Source organism: Urocampus carinirostris, chromosome 11 (assembly GCF_059441175.1).
Source record: "Urocampus carinirostris isolate Australia breed hairy pipefish chromosome 11, RoL_Ucar_1.0, whole genome shotgun sequence".
Taxonomy (NCBI): Eukaryota; Metazoa; Chordata; class Actinopteri; order Syngnathiformes; family Syngnathidae; genus Urocampus; species Urocampus carinirostris.
Genome location: NC_142359.1, coordinates 396751 through 413758, shown reverse-complemented (window position 1 = coordinate 413758; position 17008 = coordinate 396751). Strand labels below are relative to the sequence as shown.

Below are 17008 nucleotides of genomic sequence, written 5' to 3'. Positions count from 1 at the left end.
AGTGCATTGAAATATACAGCATGCAACAGATTTTCTTTTTTGCAGAATTTTATTTAGGATCAGTTTGTGACATCTGGAAATGAGTTCCTAATCCAGGCTCCCTGAAAGTCGACATATGTTTTCCTTATCATTTTATCATTGTAGGTTTTAGATAAGGGTATGTTGTAATGGTTGTCTGTGATTAAGGGCAGTACAAATAAAAGTGACTTGACCAGACTTGAATTTCCTGTTTTTGTTTTTGAAATAAGGATTCAGTTTTGGCACACCGATGATCAAATGAGTTTTTTGTGTGCACATCATTTATTTTTCACAGTATTTCAAGGACTGATATCTGTCAGGACCAGAACAGAGACAGGACCCACTTGCGTTACGTTTCTCTCAGTTTTATTGGAAGAAAGGAAAGGATTGCACCCATGATCCGGCGATTACTAAACGCGGAAGTGGGACTTCCGTGGAGAGCGCTGGCGGTGTGGGGACCGAAAAAAAAAAAAAAAACGGGTCAGTCGCCGGGACAGGAGAGCAAAAAACGTGGTCGGGACCGGAAACAGGTCGAAAGCCAGGAGAGGAGAGTAGACGAGGTCTGGATCACAAAACGGGTCGAAGCCGGGAAACAGACGGGAGCAAAAACAGGTGGGAGTCAGGGTCAAAAAAGCTTGCCTAGTGTACACTGAGGTTCGCAGACAGACTGACAACAGGTGACAGAAAGGAGTGGGTTTAAATAGTGACAGGGAGCCAATCAGAGTCTGAGGCAGTTGACGCCAAAGGAGCGAGCACAGGTGCGTCACATCGGTAATCATGACAGATATCCCACCTTTGTTGTCGCAATGAATAATTCAATAAAGCTTTCCTTTCTTTTTTGTGTATGTGTGTGGCCGGAAGAAAACAGTATTTCAAATAAATCGTTGCAGTGAATGAAATGATTCTAATTGCGTACTCTTGAATGACTGAAATTGTTTCCCTTACAACAATCTCCTACTTCTACATCCATGTTAAGACAAGAATCAAAGCTACACAGACAATAATTAAAACAGCTTAAGATTTGGGAGTGAAAATGTTTATATTCAATAAAAACAGGACTGTCTTATTCAATCGGCCACCTGGTGTTTCTATGGTGACCCTAACCTCGAGGCAATACTCACTAACCCGAAACGTGATATAACATCTTCAGTTGTTGGGTGACATGACCTGGTGTGGATCTAGCACACGGTTATCGACACACGTATTAAGCAATTCTTCCAGGAAGAGCAGACAAAGGCTTTTCTTTTTTTTTTGGGCTCTGCAGACTTTACAGCTGTGCAGGAACAAACAACAATCTTATATGACGTATGAGAGTTCATTCGTGAGAAATAACACACATAAACGAAATCTTTGACATTAATGTTGGCCATGAGAATCAATATAAATACCTAAATGGATATCATAATAGTAATATTCAGTTCTTAAAGAAGTATTGAACAGGTCCAGACACTAATTGGCATTGTTTGTGACACTTTGTACTGACAAACAGTAACTTGATTCTAACCAGTGTTGGGCGCGTTACTTTAAGATGGTAATTAGTGATTTTATATAAAATATATATATGTGTATATATGGCACCTGGATTTATCCGTAATAAAAGTAACTAGCTACCAGGGAAGGTAACTTTTTCCGTTACTGTCACGGACCAAGAACGGAGACGGGACGCAATTGCGTTCATTTTACTCAGTTTCATTTAGAAGGAGGAAAGGACTTGCACCCACGATTGACGATGGTCGGTCACAGGTAGCATATTGCTGGGAACGCGGAAATGGCACTTCCGTGACGAGCGCAGGCAATGTCAAGAGCCTGGAAAAACAGGTCGATGGCCGGGTCAGAGGAGCAAAAACATAAACGGGTCCAGAAAAAAGGTCGGCAACGGGAAATCAGACAGAACAACAGGGCAGGATGGAGTGAGAAGTCACAAAAGTTTGCCTAGCGTGTAGCGTGGGTTCGCAAACGATCCGACGAGTGTTGTCAGGAAGGCGGGAGTTTAAAAAAGAGGAAGCAGCCAATCAGCGTCCGCGGCTGTTGGCGCCAACGGAGCAGACTCAGGTGCCCCAAATCAGTAATCATGACAGTTACTTTAAAGATAAGTTATATGTCAAAGAATTTAACTTTTTCTGAGCAATATTTGAGTCAGTTAAATAGAGAAGAACAGTCAGGCAGTTGTGTTATAGAACCATGTCATTTTTATTGCATTTCAACAACAACAGATTTCTCCTACACTTGAAGTGCGACAAAAAGAAACCGTAAACAATAAGATAAAATCCCAATCCCGACTCTCGATTGGTGTGTAACCGGCTCCCACTTCCAAGAGAAGGCTCATGAAGTTATTTCGTTCGCCAACGACATGATTCGGTTGCAGCAGTCACCCATTCGCGTTTTCTGTATTTGTTTTCGGTATTTGTATTTGCTATCCAAATATACAACATCTGTCAAACTCTTGTAGAACTCCCATACTCGTCGTTTGTGATGTCATCAGGGTTCCTGGTCCGGATGGGCTTTGTCTTGTTGAGCTCCTCCTGGTCAATGTACTTCTCCTTGATCTTCTTTTTCTTCTTCTTGTCCTTATCTATGCCCTCATCTTCTTTAAACAACTCGATGGAGATTGAAAAACCCACCGATATAACACAGTCAGTTGTGCGGGGACAGGCCACGGTTGGGGTTCTACTGCCAAAGTAACGTGCCGCTTTTGACAGTCAACGGCGTTGCAACGGCGGAAAACGTCATGAGTCAGATGACATCGTGCATGAAAAAATAACGCCGTTACATAACCGCGTTCTTTAGAATGCCATTCCTTCCGACACTGATTATAACTTAGGCCAAATGGATCAGACTATGTACTCCGCTGAAGAAAGAGATTCAAGATGTGGCAAATGTTCAAATGCAGCACGGTTTTCGAGTGGCGCGTTGGTGTAAAACGCAGTTTGGAAGGCTCTGTTGCCATAGTATCTTGCTTCCCTGAAGGTGAAAGCCATGACCCGGTTAATGGGTTCGTTGCAGGCTGTTACCGAGGTGCAAATGAAGCTCCGGGCCCCGGCTGAGTGTCTGCAACGGCGTAGTTGGTGAGAGAATGCGAGAATTCAGAGGCGGGCGGAGGGGCAAAAAGAAACGGGAAGCGGCGCGAGGATTTATATCGAAGGCAGATGGAGGAAGTAGATAACGGCGACAATGAAACGGGAGTCGCGCCGACACCGGGATATAACACAAAAGAGAAGGGTAGGGAGTAACAGGTATACCTGAAAGGTCATAAATGAATCACGATTGCTAAATATTGAAATGACCTGCATCCGGCAAACAAATCAAGAGGAAAGGCACAGAAAGTACCGGATGCGTTTATCAGATTTTGAAGAACAGCGTGTCTAAGGGCAGAGGTCGAGAACGTAAGGCTCGTGAGCCAGATATGGCTCTTTTCACGAGGACATCTGGCTCAGAGATAAAAATGAGAGCCACAGTAATCTACTCAAAAACTTGCCAAATTTAGTGTATGGGAAGCTGAAAAAACACAGTCATCAATATGCTCGGTCCAAAATACATGTGCGAAATTTCAACAACAGTTTACACTCACAGCGTTCCACCAACAGGAGTTCATTAAACAATGTATGTTCACTTTTGAGACATTTTACGATGAAAACCTACAGAACAAACTCTCAACACCTGAAAATACCAGCCAAGCAGCCAGAGCAATTTGATTGGGTGAACGGTAGGGGTGGGCAAATCTCTGCACTCCCCTCAAAACATCCGTATCCTTCTCGCCTGCAATATATTGAGACGTGCCTATTTGTCTCATGTTTTACACATTATATTATTGTAAGTACAAGGATTGGAAAAGAAAACAACTTTCAAACTAGAATATATCTATTTGGATTCAAAAAATGTGATCACTTCCAAATGAACAAAGAAATAAATGTCACAGTGATGTAAGATATGATAACTCGTATGCATGATTCATAGAGGAAGCGTCCAAAGTTATTCCAGAGACGGGTCTCTTAGAAGCCTCTGTCTTTAACCTGTCATCCTTTTTTTCTTTGCAAGGGATTTTTATTTTATTATGTGATGTGATGTTTGTAGCAACATGATTGAAAATGAAAAATACAAGAGAAACTAGACAATTCCCGAGGCAATTGTGAAAGTTGTGATGGATCTGGAAAATGTTACCGGTAGCGCTTTTCAAGTCAATGACTTCCCAAAGCGCTTTACATTGTGCTTCACATTTCCCAATAGCGACCGTGATCTGTGCAGCCATGTAAGGCGCTAACCTGCATATTGGCGGTATTGGGGGTTCAGTGTCTTACCCAAGGACACTTCGACATGTAACACGGACAAGCCGGGATTCGAACTGGGATCCCTTAATCCTAAGACGAGCGCTCTAACTCCTGAGCTACTACCGCCCCGATATGCAAATACATACAAGTACATTCAAGGAAACTGTGCGGGTCAGATGTATCGACATTTCGTTCTGCATACACGTGTACTAGAATGACAATAAAGTAAATCTGAATCTGAAATACACGACCTCATAACGCTCGCGAGAGTCCGGAACACACGAAGTTATTCGACGCAGGCTTCTGATTGGCTACCAAACCGACCGAAATTTCCAAACCGAACGAAGATTTGGAAATCGGAATAAAGCAAACGTTTGATTTGAAAAAAAATCTTCAGGTTTTTTCGAAAAAGTTGTGGGCCACCCGGGCAGAGACGTTTTGTAAGTTGTACGCCCGACGTAAAAGATGCACGCCCCGGGCGTCCGGGCAGACCTTATTTCAGGAACTGTTAAGGCATTGGATCAGTTAACGCTTTAAAACAATCCTTTGTGTACTGTTACGTATTTTCTGGTCAAAAACAATAATTCCAACGCTTACCCTCTCGGATCAATCGATTCAATAATGTACTTCCGGAAAACATGACCCACTTTCGCAATAGTCTGCCATTGTTACGGAGCGTCGTCATGGGTTTGGGAAGCCACGGAATAAATGTTCTAGGGAAAGGCAGTTATGAAACGGTGGCACGGAGGGTTGCGCAAATATCGAAAGGTCATAATAATCACAAATAAATAAGCACAAAGACAAAAGTCATCAGGCATTCAAGTTCTTCTCTTGCTCAAGAGGAGTAAATCCATTTGAAAAAGAAAGCTTGTCGTGCGTGTTTTACGAGTACCACCAGTGTTTCTTTTCCCCCCAAATGACTTTCCTTATCTTGCAGATTTGGTTACAGTGCCTCTTGCTATCTTGGAATGCATTTGAAAGCATACACATTTTCACAGGCGCTAGAAATGGGTTCTTTTAAATACAAAGTATTATCTGTATGCATGGATTTAGTGTCCAAGGTTGCTTGGGAACATTATCCTCTGCTTACCGGTTCAGGATATTTTCTACAAAAGATAATAAAGCTTCAGTCCCTTCTGGACCTGAGCGAATTCTGCGTGTGATTAAAAAGACATTTTAATAATAGAGTGCAAAGGGGGATGGTTTAAGAGGATCTCCAAAGAACCTTTTCCCTCATGGAGTGTTTTCTGCATTTGTTACCTTCTCGAACGGAGTTACGAAAGAAGGATTTGACGGACCGTTGTCGAAAAACAGACCCAGGAAATAGACGTTTAACATCGATGCTTTCCTTCTTTTCCGGCCTGATTGTTTACTCACCCTGGCTCTTTATTTTGCATATGCAAATGTTCCTCTTCCCTCGAGGTAGTTTGGTTCTCATGGTGAATTTGTTACCAAGCAACTACGATGAAAAATAGATATTAGTACATGAAGAGAGTTGTCAGGAAATTGATGAGGACGATCGGATAGAGGAGGGTAAAGTCAGGAAAATGTGGAATTGGTCAGCGCCTTTACATATTTAACTGTTTTCTGGGAAAATCATGTCGTGACTTCATGTTAGATTCATTTGACTGAAGGTGTAGCTAACCAACATTTTTGTATTTCAATCTAAAAAAAACCATAAAATGCGTTATATCTGTACAAAAAAAGAAAGGGTGGTAATAGTAGACTGAAGTGACAGTGAAAAACAAAAAGATTTTGGACCGTCTTCAGTGGCTTTGCATTCAAGACTTTGTTTTACTTTACTGAGATCATTTTGAAAATTCTATACATAAGAAAAAGTGCCTGATAAATATAGATATATACCTTTTTTACAGTCAGCATGGGACTCTAAAATTAATTCGGATGCTTTTGTCCAGCAATGTCAACAATAATCATTTGCGGACACATTTTCAGTCAATGTCATTACTTCCGGTATTTGGGATTATTAGTATATAAGGACTCAAAGTATAAACAGCTATGGGCAAATTTGATGAGACAACTGTTCTGAATTTTGTAGTTCTATAAGATAACCAATGAGGATGGCTTCCAAAGCAAAGGGCAGAAACGGGCAACTTTTTACGACTCTACCTTCTAAACATTCAAGGCATATTTCTGATCACTTCTACACTTAGTATTAAAAAGAAATGTTATTATCACGCTGACGTCACCATGAACCGGTATCTGATTATCTACAAGAAAGAAGCAGCGTTCGAGTAAACGGTCGTATTTTCTTTTTGGGGACTTTTCTCATTTGTATGTCAGAAAACCAAAACACATCGATCATTTTTATAAGTAGAAGCATCTTTTGCTTACACTTGCTCGACTTACCTGACCATACGGTAAAAAACGCACGAGAAAGGTCTTCGAGGTTCTCCTCGGCTCCGTCTGTGAAAAAGAACATAGAAAGTAAGCACGGGGTCCGAGTAATATTACATCGTGGGCTTCTTGGAAAAAGGCATCTGTCTATTTAACACTATTTATTTACTATTTGAATGTGTTTTCAGCAGAGTTGGGCACGTTACATTCAAAAAAGTAATTTGTTATAGTACACAATATCATAAAATAACAATCAGCAGTAAACAATATAAAGTGAATTAAAAAAATGAAATCTCACTCTCACAGCCTGAGACAACTGATCAAGTAGACATATGCTATTGTACTACAGGTATTTTGTTCATAACAGAACTTAACTGTAAAGCAATGAAATGATCTGCATTTTTTATATAGCGCTTTTCAAGTCAATGACTTCCCATAGCGCTTTACAGTGTGCTTCACACTTCCCAATAGCGGCCGTGCAGCCATGTAAGGCGCTTACCTGCTTATTGGGGGTATTAGGGGTTCAGTGTCTTACCCAAGGACACTTCCACATGTAACACGGAGGAGCCGGGATTCGAACTGCGATCCCTTGATCCCAAGACGAGCGCTCTACCTCCTGAGCTACTGCTGCCCCCAATAAAAGTGAGTTTCATTCTATAAAACAAATCACAATCTTTAGTCAGAAACTGCATAAGCAGACATATGCTACTGTACTTAGTATTTTCACACAACACAGTAAACAGTTAAACAATGTAAAGTGTGTTTGACACTGCAGTGTAAAATTAAATCGATAAAACTCTCACAACCTGAAACACGGGTCAAGTAGAAATATGCAACTGCACTTCAGATATTTTGTTTACAACAAAGGTCAACAGGAAAACAATATCAAGTGACTATCCAAGCCCTCTTTCTATGCGGTGATTTGTGCTTATGTTTATTTGCGAGTGACACGAAAGTAAACACCCGTTCGCGCCGACACGCCTCGTCTCAATTCATTCAAAGTAAGGCAGCGCTTTTGAACGTCAGCAACAGTAACGAAAATAATAATAAATAAGTTCTTAATGATCAGGATGATGTGTTTGTCAAGACCAAAACGAAACAGGACCCACTTGCGTTACGCTTCTCTCAGTTTTATTGGAAATCGCTGGGCCTGGGAAGCATGTCGCTCTGAATGCGGAAGTAGGACTTCCGTGGCGAGCGATGGCGGTGTCGGGAACGAAAAAAAACGGGTCAGTAGCTGGGAGAGGAGAGGAAATAACGTGGTCGTGATCGGAAACGAATCGAAAGCCAGGAGAGGAGAGTAGACGTGGTCAGGATCAACCAATGGGTCGAAGCCGGGTAACAGACGACAGCAAAAACGGGTGGGAGTCAGGGTCGAAAAAGCTTGCTTAGAGTAAACTGAGGTTCGAAGACGGACTGACAACAGGTGACAGATAGACGTGGGTTCAAACAGGGACAGGGAGCCAATCAGAGTCCGAGGCGGTTGGCGCCAAAGGAGCGGGCACAGGTGCGTCACATCGGTAATCATGACATTGTTTTTAGCTATTTAGGCTTCACCGGAATGCCTTATGTAAGACGGAAGCGGAACAATTTGATTTTAATTCTTTTATTCCGAGAAAATTGGCTCATTACGCGAGCAATTAGGGTTACGAGCACGATCCTAATTAAGCTCGTACTATTGTAATGAGATTCTCAAGTTCTACTTCCCAACGGCTTCAAAATAAGACGATGAGGACGATGGACTGTAAATCATCTTTCGATGAAACTCGTAGTAGCCCCTGCAGAGCGGATGTTTCATGAATCTGCTCCCTCTTTGACACGCGTGTTCAATTTCGTTTTGCTTGATGGAAGTGCTTCACATGCAAGACTCTTTCATTAGGGAATCGCTTCGCATGACGGCAAACCCGATACGCAAGTCAAGTCAGCATGCGGGTTGGCCTAGATGCAAGTGCTTAAAGGGGATCACGTCCCCGATTTTATCTTCATAATATTCACCAGATGAGACGGTTATTCATATTCAACAGTTATCTCATGGTTTTTGACTTGTGTATATTTAGGTTACTTATAAAACCTGCATTTGTTCCGCGTCGCTATCATCAGCATCATTATCATTAAGATTATGGCTGATTTTCATTCCAGCCGACATCTCATCTCCTCTCACCAGCCGTACCGCTTATCCTCATTAGGGTCGCGGGGGGGGCTGGAGCCATCCCAGCCATCTCCGGGCAGTGGGCAGGGGACACCCTGAACGGGTTGCCAGCCAATCGCAGGGCACACAGGGACAGACGACTCATTCGCTCATTCACACCTAGGGACAATTTGGACCGGCCAATTCACCTGAAATGCATGTTTTTGGAACGTGGGAGGAAACCGGAAACCCACGCAAGCACGGGGAGAACATACAAACTCCGCACAGGAAGTCTGGAGCTGGATTTGAACCCATGCAGGAGGTTCCCATGACATGAACTGTGCCGCACAAGCGCTAACCACTGCGCCGCCGTCCAGCCGACATCTATTCTATTTCTCCCTCATACAACAGAATTAACAACAAGCACCATCACAGCATAGTTCAAATGTATTTTACCGTGTATTCCCTAAAACACTAGGTATCTTGATGACATAGGAAAAGGCATTTGATTTTTTTCACTCAGTGCAAAATGTTGTTTTGGTGAACTCTTTCCCATAATGCTCCATTATAATATTGTACAACGTGGCACTGTGAGTAAGACTCATGCGATGATGAGATCAAATCGAATGCCTATTCCCAAGAGCCAAGAAGAAATCTGACAGTGTTTTCCATTGGGGGTCTTGTTGTTGCGGAATGTTCTTCCCCCTGAGATCCGATCTGCAACCTCAGTGGAATTGTTTCAATCTAAGCTTAAAACACACTTCTATTCCATAGCATATGAATAACCCAGATTTGACACTATCTGTGTATCTGTGTATGATGTGCCCTTATGCAGGTTTTAGATGAGGGGATGGTGTCATAATAATCTGCGGTTTGCAATAATCTGTGGTCTGTCCAGCCCTTTGAGACTATTTGTGATTAAGGGCCAAACAAATAAAAGTGACTTGACTTGACTCATATTGAGCTTTTTGAGTTTTTGCTTGCCCTCATGTAGGTTTTAGATCAGGGGATGGTGTCATAATGGTCTGTAGTTTGTAATAGTCTTTGAACTGTGCAGCCCTTTGAGACTCTTTGTGAGTAAGGGCCAAACAAATAAACAGGACTTGACTTGACGATTCCAATGCCATTTACACACTTAGAGGTCTAGTGGTTAAGATTTGCCGCTCTCCCTGCTGCGATCTGGGTTTGAGTCCCGTGGCAACCAATGTTGAGCAAACGTGGTTGCAACTTATTTTCTTTCAGTCCGCAACAGGGTGGTTGCCGATCACCGGATTAGAACACGCAGAGGAGAAAATACCTCGTCCTCCTTCAGTGTTCCAAAAAATACGAACCGCAATTTTAAGGAGTACTGCACGGGGGATTACAAAACAAATGTGTTAGCCTATCCACACTTACCAGACGTACAATCCGCAGCATTTAGCTAGGATCGTTTTTTTTGGGTACCTGCCTCCCAGGCGAGCTAGCGCATGCGTCACGGCCCGCAGTAAAAACAAACATCCATTATCCCCCCCGAGATGAGACCGAAATCCTCCAAAAGCCCGATCCAAGCTGTTGCCGTCGCATGTTCTGCCACGGCACGTCTGGGCTTGCCAAGACAAAAGCCTGCCGCCAATAAAGCCATGGCCTGATGATGCGAAACGGGTAGCAGATAGGTGTTGATGGAACGTTCGTTCCATTTCAATATTCATGGGTCTAATAAGCTTTAAGTGTACGTACTCACTGAATCTATGGCTTAACACGTGATGCTTTCTCCCCTCACACAACAAACATCTTGACTCGAGACGAGTCTTTCCGTCTGGAGATACCGCACCAACCGTCGCATCGGAATTCCCATTTGGTCAAAGTTTGCTACGTCCGGTTTCAAACAAGCACATGCGGTTGTTGTTTTTTTTTTCAATAATCTGGGGGCGGACTGTGTTTTGCCAGAAAAAGAATAGAATATGTTATCAGATCTTGTCACTGTTGCCAATGTATTATTGCAAAGGTTGTACGGCCTACAAACGGCATTTGTCTTTTCAACAATTCTTTCACAAGATTTCCATTTTTTTTTCCTGGTATCTTTTGTCGCATCATACTCACATTTTGGGGGGCTTATTGAGTCGGTTGCACCATACACAACTGTATTTAATCACATTTTTTTAGTGGACGAACAATGTTGGCAACAAGAAATGAAATGATCTGCATTTCTGTAGCGCCTTTCAAGTCAATAAAGACTTCCCAAAGCGCTTTACAATGTGCTCCACATTTCCCAATAGCGGCCGTGCAGCCATGTAAGGCGCTAACCTGCATATTGGGGGTATTAGGGGTTCAGTGTCTTACCCAAGGACACTTCCACATGTAACACGGAGGAGCCGGGATTCGAACTGCAATCTCTTGATCCCAAGACGAGCGCTCTACCTCCTGAGCCACTGCCGCCCGACAACAAGACTGACTTGGTATAATTGGAAATTATTTGAATGCAACACAAATTTTTTCTTCTTTTTTGCCTGTTTTTTTCTATTTTTTTAAATTATTTTCAAAAAATCTCATTGTGTTTATTTTTTCATAGCTGTTACTTATTTCTTTTTGTTTTGCATTTCCTTTGTTTCTTTCTTTTCTTTTTTTCTAGTTTTTTTTTTAATTTTTCCTTCTTTTTTCTCTTCCTTTTGTTTCCTTATTTCTCAGCTTTTCACTACTTTTTCATTTTGGTATTTTTTTCTTTTTTGTTCTATTTGCCCCCCTTCCTTTAAGTCATTTTGTGCACAATTTTACATAATATTGGGTCATGTAGAGATAAAAGAAGCAAAAACAACCTGAAGAGCCGTTTGGGACCCGAAAGAGCCTGTTCTCTTTAGTGAGCCGAGCCAAAGAAGCCGGTTCTCGAATAACTCTACTGACTTGACTCAACTTTGTTCGACTTCGACATTGACTTCAAAATACTGCATTTATAACACAGCGTCAGGGGAACGCGTGTTTTTTACCTTCATGCACTGTAACTTTGACTTAATTGGCTTCTTAATGAGCAATTTGGAGCCCTGATCTTTGTGAGCCGATTAGATTTTCTTGTGCGCGGAAAAGCTCTGGGTAGTGCGCAATTGCGCACACACGCAGCTTAGAGGGAACATTGCTCACCAACTCGACCATTTTATGCATGTATTTATGTAGACTACCGCTTTATACTTTTTAAAACCTTGACCTATTTTTCAAAAAATAATCTACCGCTTTTCCAATTTCAAACACAAAAAAATCTCAGCTCAAAGCGAGACAAAAGTCATTATACGTGAATAAACCGCTTCAACGATCGCATTCGATTTCCGCCTTGGTAAAAGTTTACGACTTTTGGTTTCAAACAAGCACATGTTGTTTTTTTTTTAACATTTTGGAGGCGGCTTGTGCTTTGCCTGTCAAAATGGAGTGTACGATATCTACTGCTTTGTTTGCATATATATGTAAAGAATACTCATCAACACATGACTGCAATTTCCTCCTCAAAAATGCCTACCGATTTCATTATTTTTTTAAATGTAAAAAAACAAATCAGGACTCAAGATTAGTATTTTAGTCCTCAGCTGCCTTATGATGGAGCGAGACTAAGACTTAGTGTGTGAATACACCGCATTCGCGATCCCATTAGATTTACCGTTTCGAGTTTTAAACAAGCGCATGTTTTTTTATATATATATATATATATATATTCAGGATATGGATTGGCTTTTGCACATTTCATTTCAAAAAGATAACAGGTATGCATGCCTGTCAACTTGCACGTTTCCATAAAACAAGTTTTGAAGCATTCTCATTGTGTATGATGTATAACATTTAGGGGGGAAAATAAATACTTATAAAAAAAACGTCAACGTTTTTTTAAATGTCATATTTGACCCTGATCTGTCTTTTCAAACACACGTGAAGAATATGACTAGAACAGCTTTTTTATCCATCTTGGCATCTGTATGGTCTCAGTCGGATGTGGAGATTATAATTCAAGCGTTTGTTACCTCCTGTTTCGATGACTGTAATGCACTACTCTCCGGTCTCCCCAAGTCCAAAATCAAGAGCCTACAGCTGCTACAAAATGCTGCAGCGAGGCTTTTAACTAGCCAAGACAGTTTGGTCACATGACCCCGATTTTAGCGAACCTCCCTGTTAGCTTAAAATGTGATTTTAAGGTTCTGTTGGTGGTATACGAAATCATGCACGGACTTGCTCCCTCATATCTTTCAGATTTTCTTTTCCCCTTATGTTCCAGTCTGGAGCCTTCGCTCGGAAAAACGCCGGTCTACTCGTGATCCCAAGAGCCAAGAAGAGATCCGCAAGTTGGAGAGTGTTCTCCATTCGGGCCCCGGTGCTGTAGAATGCTATTACCCCCGAGATTGGATCTGCAACCTCAGTGGAAAAAATTAAATCTAGGCTTAAAACACACTTCTACTTTATAGCATATGAAAAACCTATATTTTATGTTGACAATATCTGTGTATTATTTGTGATTGCAAGATCCATTTTGGCCTGGTCATCCTGGAAGGGGGATTATCTCATGAGTGGTCCCTTGTCAAGGTTTCCTCATGTTGAGGTTTTTGAGTTTTTCCTTGCCCTCATGAAGGTTTTAGATCAGGGGATGCTGTCATAATTGTCCGTGGTTTGCAATAATCTGTGGTCTGTGCAGCCCTTTGAGACTCTTTGTGATTAAGGGCCAAACAAATAAATAGGACTTGACTTAAATTTCTGTCTCTAATGGTCTCGTCAGTGGTAACAGACAGCAAAATCCTTGTAGATTGCTAACATTGTCGCGGTAATTGTTATCCTCAATCAAAATTTATTTGGTGAATAAACTTGAAACGTAAATTATATTTGTTTTACGTCTACATGATGTATCTTGCCGCGAGTAAATAGGTGCTGCGTTGTGTTTTTAAGGTTGATTATTGCAAGAGGAAGTTCAACCATGTCATGGTTGGGTAGGGTTACTTGAACTGGATTACTTTCAATGACTTTTGGATGACTCCAATACCAAATATGCTCATAAAAGACAAAAGAAACTAAATAGGAATCAAATGACTCCATTTTGTGCAGGCTCGGGGAGTAACGGAACACATGGAACGGCAAAAATGATGTTGGCAAGCTTATTTTCATTTTGTTTCTGTGGCATTTGATGTTTGTTTTGCCGGAGATCAAAGCCAGGAGTGAAAGCTTACCACGTGTTGTGACTCATCATTTTTTTCCTATTTCCTTTCTTTTGTCTTTTATGAGCATATTTGCTATTGGAGTCATCCAAAAGTCATTGAAAGTAATCCAGTTCAAGTAACCCTACCCAACCCTGACCATGAATAGGGGAGCAATTGACTGAAGTTGAGTTACGTGTATGTGTTTAGTTTTAATAGACTTTTCAGATGAATTAAAGAAAACTCATGGTTATACGTGTAAGCAAAGTAAAAAAAATGAGTTATTTAGAGAAAAGTGAGTGACATTTTTAAGGAACATTGTTTGGAACAACAAGTGGCCAAAAGCGTTGAAACGTTATTTGTTTTTGTGACATTCACCGAACTTAAAACAACTTTTCAAAAGTAGTCGTATATGGACAGAAGTTTCTCACACAGTGACGATTCTTTCTTTTTTTCCTCCGCACGACAAAGAAAGAAAGAGAAACTTGTTCTTTTCCTTCCCCCTCTTCCGTTCGGTGGTGTTGTTTATCAACAGCTCACTTCCGCATGGCAGGCCTCCTCCTATTGGTCGGAGGCGGGGCTCAGAGTCGACCAATGGGCTAGCAGTTGCCAGGCAGTTTCGGGATGCGCGCGCACACCAGTACGGGACAGCTGTTCTATTGAAAAGCAGCGGGATGTCATAACAAAGTGGGGAAGTGAGTTGCGGCTCTATTTAGAGTAGCGGCCTTTTCGGCTCGGCTCACTAAAACAAGAACAATGAAACGCGACGCGCCAAATGAATCCATTTTGAAAATGTAACAATATATTATAATAGCCTTTATTGTTTCAATGAACAGTGAACTTTTACCAAATTTTAACTTCAAAATCAATGATACTAATCACACAACAAAGCGATGACGTCATTTCATTTCATTCATAGTCACCAGAGCTTTCAAGAGAAAGAGAGAGAGAATAGTGAGGGAAAAAGATCGAGCAAAAGAAAGAGAAACATTTGGGAAGTAAAAAAAAGAAAAGAGAGAGATCGAGAGAGATGAAGTAAAAGAAAAAGAGCCAGCAAAAGGTAGAGAGAGAGAACGAGAAACAAAGAGAGAATCTAAGAAAGAAAGACAGAAAGAATGAGAGAGGGAGAGAAATAAAGAGAGAGATAAAGAGACAAAGACAAATAAAGAAAGAAAAAAGAAAGAGGAAAAAGAAAGAAAGAAAGAGAGATTAAGAGACAAAGACATGAAAAAAGAAAGAAAAAAGAAAAAGGAGAAAGAAAAACAAAGAAAGAAAGAAAGAAAGAAAAAGAGAGAATGTGTGAGAGAGAGAGGTACAAAGAAAGAAAGACAGAGAGGTCATTTTGAAGGGAGCCGTCCCTTATTGATGGGGACCCAACTCTCATCGATCACTTCAAAGAGCCGTCTCATAAAGCCGTTTCGTTCTCGTACAACCCATCCGTAGTGACCACAAATAGAGAGGGGCATCGAGTTAAACGTTTCGTGGTCAAACCTGTTCTCTTATTTGATTTTGATTTTTAAAAACTAGCTGTGTGTTTTCTTCAAACATGAGCATCAATCGTTCGCTCTCTTCGGAAAAGTCGAACCCCCCCTCGAACGATGGGGTTGCGGATTGAAAAATAGCCCTTCTTCAGACGTCGACTTGCGATTTTGAAAAAGAAATGTCGCAGACGGGCAGGAAATTTTGCCCGAATGTCGTCACGTCCTGTTCAATGGCCGATTCAGCCTGAGGCCCATCTGCTCCCCAAACAATGCCGGCCTTATGAGCGGACTGGATTTCTACGCGTGCCTTTCACGCCTGTTGCGTGTCCGCAGACTGCAAAGAACCTGCGCGGTGTAGTTTGCGCGGTCTTAAGACGTCGCGATTCGTCACGGACGATGGAAAGAGACCAGAGGTCGGGAGAGTAGTCAAGTCCTGTTTATTTGTTTGGCCCTTAATCACAAAGAGTCTCACAAAGAGATCACAGATGATTGCAAACCACAGACTATTACTTCACCATCCCCTGATCTAAAACCTACATGAGGGCAAGGGAAAACTCAAAAACCTCAGGATGAGTCAAGTCAAGTCCTGTTTATTTGTTTGGCCCTTAATCACAAGGAGTCTCAAAGCGCTGCACAGACCACAGACTCTCTCAAACGACAGACTATTATTTCACCATCCGCTGAGGAAAACTCAAGCTTGGTAGCGCCATTTTCCTTCAGTCTTGTTTTAGCTCGTTTTTTCAATAAACCAAGGCGTGCGTCTTTTTTATTCGTGATTTAAGCCGTAGGGGCGCCACGGAATCCAGGACACTAGCAGGGGAAGCATTTAACTCGTTCATGAGTGAGTCAATAGAACCTTTACATAAAGCAAACGAAGCAACTACCCCTTGAAGAAGATCAGACAGCTGAGAAACTGTACCAGTGTAAATCCTTTAGTTTCTTTAAAGCAACATTTAGCCAACACCTCAAATGTAACTATATAATGATCAGAGATAACGTTAGTATATGCTAACAGCATCCCGTTTGAGGTTGAAACTTCTAGAGTCAAGGAAGATGTCGTGTCCAGCATGGTCGCCGTGGCGACCGGCTGGCCCCGCCCCCTGGACACCGGCTGTAGTAGATCAGCTAATTTGCGTGTGTGCTTCTTAAGGGTGGGTTGTGGGTATTGCGGATGCTGGTTCATTGCATTTTCTGTTCTGCATTATTCTGTTCTGTCTGTCTGGAGGAAACTTGTGTTTGCACGTTTTGAGTAAAACCTGTTTTGTGAGTATTTTTAGTCTGAGTTCCTGTTTGCCTGTAAAGCCTGTTTTTGTTTGTTTTGTCCCTGAGTGTTGGACGACTTTTATTTTGCTAAATAAAAGTACGGATCGTTAACGCGAATGAGTTCATCCTTCCTGCCTCCCGCCTCCGTTCTGGTCCGGTCTCCCGTGACAGAAGAAGGGAAGCCAATCTGTCATTGAGCTGCAGCTGGCCCCACACAGGCGGGGCCAATTGGGCGCCATGGCAACCGTGACACTAAACGGTTCACCTTTAACGATCTCGCAAGCCCCAGATTATATTTTCAACAGAATAAGTAAAAATAAATCAACAAATACATAAATAAATTATGAGTGGCCATGGAAAACA

The 17008-nt window shown here is 41.8% G+C and overlaps 1 long non-coding RNA gene across 1 annotated transcript; it reads right to left on the bottom strand.

Moving 5' to 3' along the window:
- Window positions 1-2321: 2321 nt before the first annotated feature.
- On the bottom strand, window positions 2322-14432 carry LOC148356127 (uncharacterized). Its single transcript, XR_015852060.1, has 5 exons — window positions 14333-14432; window positions 7174-7292; window positions 6651-6707; window positions 5661-5742; window positions 2322-3066 (listed from the first exon to the last, which is right to left on the bottom strand). It is a non-coding gene; the product is annotated as an uncharacterized LOC148356127 (long non-coding RNA).
- Window positions 14433-17008: the final 2576 nt, after the last annotated feature.